The sequence below is a fragment of the Miscanthus floridulus genome, chromosome 2, assembly GCF_019320115.1.
Source record: "Miscanthus floridulus cultivar M001 chromosome 2, ASM1932011v1, whole genome shotgun sequence".
In the NCBI taxonomy this organism is placed as follows: Eukaryota; Viridiplantae; Streptophyta; class Magnoliopsida; order Poales; family Poaceae; genus Miscanthus; species Miscanthus floridulus.
This window is the reverse complement of record NC_089581.1, coordinates 171,194,227-171,197,916: the sequence shown is the minus strand read 5'-3', so window position 1 is coordinate 171,197,916 and position 3,690 is coordinate 171,194,227.

Genomic DNA, 3,690 nt, shown 5'->3' with positions numbered 1-3,690 from the left:
GAGAACATGTACCGAACTAGGGTATAGAGGTCCTAAACTAAACCTAACATGCCTTAGGTAATTGAAGCGAACAACAAGCATAAGAAATGGCATGTGAGAACATGTACCAAACAAGGGTACATAGTTCCTTCGACTAAACCTAACATGCCTTAAGTAATTAAAACAAATAACAAACACATGGATGTGCCATGTGAATAAGATAGGGTCGTCCTAGTAGTATGGTCACATAGCAAATTGTGTTGCACCTTCTCCACAATAGCCTCCCATTGTTGGTAGTGGTGGTTGCGGGGGTGACGACGGAGGCCCCTTGTTCTTTTGATTAGGGCAGGTGCAATATGGATCATTGCAGAGTGCCTCCTATGAACTTGCACCATTGTTGTTGTTGTCATCTTTGTCTTCCTTGTACCCGCTGCTAACTTTCCTTTGTAGATCGAAGATTTGGTCCTGTAGGTAGTAGATGTACTGCTGATGCGGATAAATTGGTCGAGGATCGACCCACCTAGTGAACCCACAGTTTTCTTCAGACTCGAAAGACTACAATAAGTATGTCCTATGAGTTGTAAGGGTATTCGAGAAACATATTGTCGGTGTTTTGGAACCGGGGGTCCCTCAACCAACGAGTGAATTTATGCTGCGTGCCCCTAATCCCGGATGGTGATGCAGAGAGACACAAGGTTTATACTGGTTCAGGCAATCGAGGCCCTACGTCCAGTCTGAGAGATCGATCTTATGTTCCTTGCACCGGAGTGCTCGTAGTAGGGGGTTACAAGCTAGGTGAGAGAGGGAGCTAGCCCCAGGTCTCGGCGAGGGTGGTGCAGGCTGCTTGAGGCGTTGTTCTCAAGCAGCGTAGAAGTGTGTAGTTCTATCGGTGTGTTCGTCCTTTTCTCTCTTCCCTAAGAGGCCTAAGTCCTCTCCTTTTATAGTTGAAGGGAGGACGAGGGCAGTACATGTATCACTATGCGACGTCGTGCCAATAGGAGTGGCACGTCCGAACCCTGTGGCCCGTTCCGATGGCGGCGTGGCCGTAGGAGCGATCCATCCTTAGAATACTGGAGCGGCGTGGTTGTCCCATCAGGTCCTGTGCGTCGTGGGAGCCCCGGGAATGTCTCGGAGCGGACGTGGCGGTGAACGTGCAAGCCCCGGTGGTCAGATTGTGCACGAGGCCAAGGCCTGGTCGGTGCCGAGGCTTGTACCGCGGTGGGGGGTCTCGGCAGGCATGAACCCCGAGATTGCCGAGGCCCCGGTGTACAGTGCCGAGGCCTTGAGCGGGCGGCGGGTCGTGGGTGCAGCGTTAGGACACAGTGGCCGGTAACCCCCATCGTACTCTATCCCAGGCGCTGATCGTGGACACAGTGCTGGGACACAGTTGTCGGTAACCCCCGCCGTGCCCTGTCCCAGCCGGTACGGCGTTGATGCGACTTCGGGTCGCGTCGGCCATTCTGTGACGTTGAGCCGCTGTCCGGCTGAGATTGCGGGAGTGGTTGAAGGTATTAATGAGACGTGACGCGCTGTCGGGAGGGTCGACCGAGGCGGGGGGCGATGGACCACAGACAAGCCGGCCTCGAGCGACACAGAGAATGAGGCCTCGCGTAAGACGGAGATCAGGCTCCTTGCCGAGGCCTTCCCTGGGGAGCCTCGCGCGAAGCGGAGTTGGCGTCAGGATGCCGAGACCTTCTGCTCTATAAATGGGGGTGGCGTGTCCGAGCCCTGTAGCTGGCCAATGTTGTGGTATGGTTGATGGAGTGGCCCCATCCTTGTCGTGCAGAAGTGACGCGTCGGTCCTACTTGATCTTGTGCGTCGTGGGGCTCCAGTACAGCTTGATGCAGGACATGGCGGGCGACGTGCTGGTCATCGTGCGATGACGTCGTAGGGAGCTGTGGCTCTGCAGATGCCGAGGCCGAGCCATCGCGGGGGGCTCGGCGGACATGGATCCTCAGGTTGCCGAGCCCCTGAAGCAAATTGCCGAGGCCTTGGAGGGAATTATTGGTCCTGGGTACTGATTCTGAGGCCACAGTATCCCAGACATGGCTCCCCACGCTGCGTTGTTCTCGGAGCAGGAGTTGGCAGCATAGTGAGGCATGGGCGTCAACCATGTGCATAGTGGTTAGCACAGTGGCGGGTAACCTCTGCATAGTCCTGCCTCCTGTCCCATCATCCATTCCGCTGTACTGTGCCAAGCATGCGGCCGATGTCAGGGGCAGCAGTTGGCTGAGTTAATGCGACACGATGTTTTGTCAGAGGGACGGGTGAAGGAAGAGGCAGCGGAGTGCTGCCGAGCCCGCCTCGCGCGAGACGGAGGGTCGGCGGCCCGGCCAAGGCCTGCGACGAGAGGGGGTTGGCCGAGGCCTTTGGTGGGGGATCGCCCGAGGTCAGCGGTGAGGGGGCCTCGGGCGAGTTGGAGAATCGGCTGAGGCCAGCGGTGTTTAGCTGGTTTCGATTTTTACGAAGTCTAAGCAGTCGTTTTTTGGTTCATGCTTAGGGTACCCCTTCTCACTGTATCCGACAGTAGCCCCCAAGCCTTGGGGGGAGTGGAGGCACTCCCCCTGAGGTTCTGACAAGAATTGGCTCTTGATAGTTCCTGTTGGGATGGTGTTTTGTACTCGAGGTTTCAGTGGGTGCGCGCGAGCGCACCCGCCGGGTGTAGCCCCCGAGGCCCTGGAGGAGTGATTTCACTTCTTCAGGGGCTTTTTTCTCTCTCGAGTGAGGGGTTTTCATCGTGTTTGCTGGGCCCGTGAGTGCGAGTTTGGATCGCAGGGCCTCGACGATGCTGCGGAAAGAGCCCCTTAGCCTCCGCCTGGAGCGAGAGGGCCGTCAAGGGTTCCCCCGGCTTTTTGTACGCCCCTCGTGCTTCCTTTTCGCTTGGAAGGAGGGGTGGAAGATGCCATGCTACCCTCGGTGGGCACGAGCGACGGCATTTCCGGTGAGCTGTTATCGGGTAAGTCCGAGTGGAGGCCTGTACCCCGTTCGCTGGGGGTCAGCTAGCGGTCTAGAGACACGCTCCAAGAGTACCAGCGGGTTTCTCTAGTGGGTGCCGAGGCCGTTCGCTGGGCCTCGGTGGCTCGGTGCCTCCCTTCGGTGGGATCCCATTCGGAGACCTCCCTGCCGGTCTCGGACACGACATAGGGCGCGCTCGTACAGGCTCGCCCGTAGTCATCCCTGACTCTTTTGCCCTAGGGCGGCTGTCGAAACCCCTAGGGGCCCAGCCTTTGAACCCCTATACCGTAATGGGCTCGGGTCGCTTGTCTTTATCTTGGGTGCAGGAAGAGCCCCCGAGCCTCCGCACGGAGCGAGAGGGTGGTCAGGGGTCCTCTCGACTTTTTTGTCCGTCCCCCGCACGTCCTTTTTGCTCGGACGAGGGGCTGTTTGTCGAGCCCACTCGTGTGCGAGCCTGAGCCGCTGGGTCTCGGCAAAGTTGTAGGAGGAGCCCCCGAGTCTCTCGCACGGAGCGAGAGAGCGGTCAGAGGTCCCCCTGGCTTTTGGTTCGTCCCTCGCGCGTGAGGGTCTGTCCGCCGAGCCCCCCTCGGGTGCGAGCCTAGGTCACGGGGTCTCGACGTCTTTTGCAAAAGAAGCTCCCTAGCCTCTGCACGGAGCAAGAGGGCCGTCAGGAGATCTTCTGGCTTTTTGAACGACCCTCGCGCTTCCTTTTCGCTCGGAAGGAGGGTTTGTTTTGCCAAGCCCCCTTGTGTGCG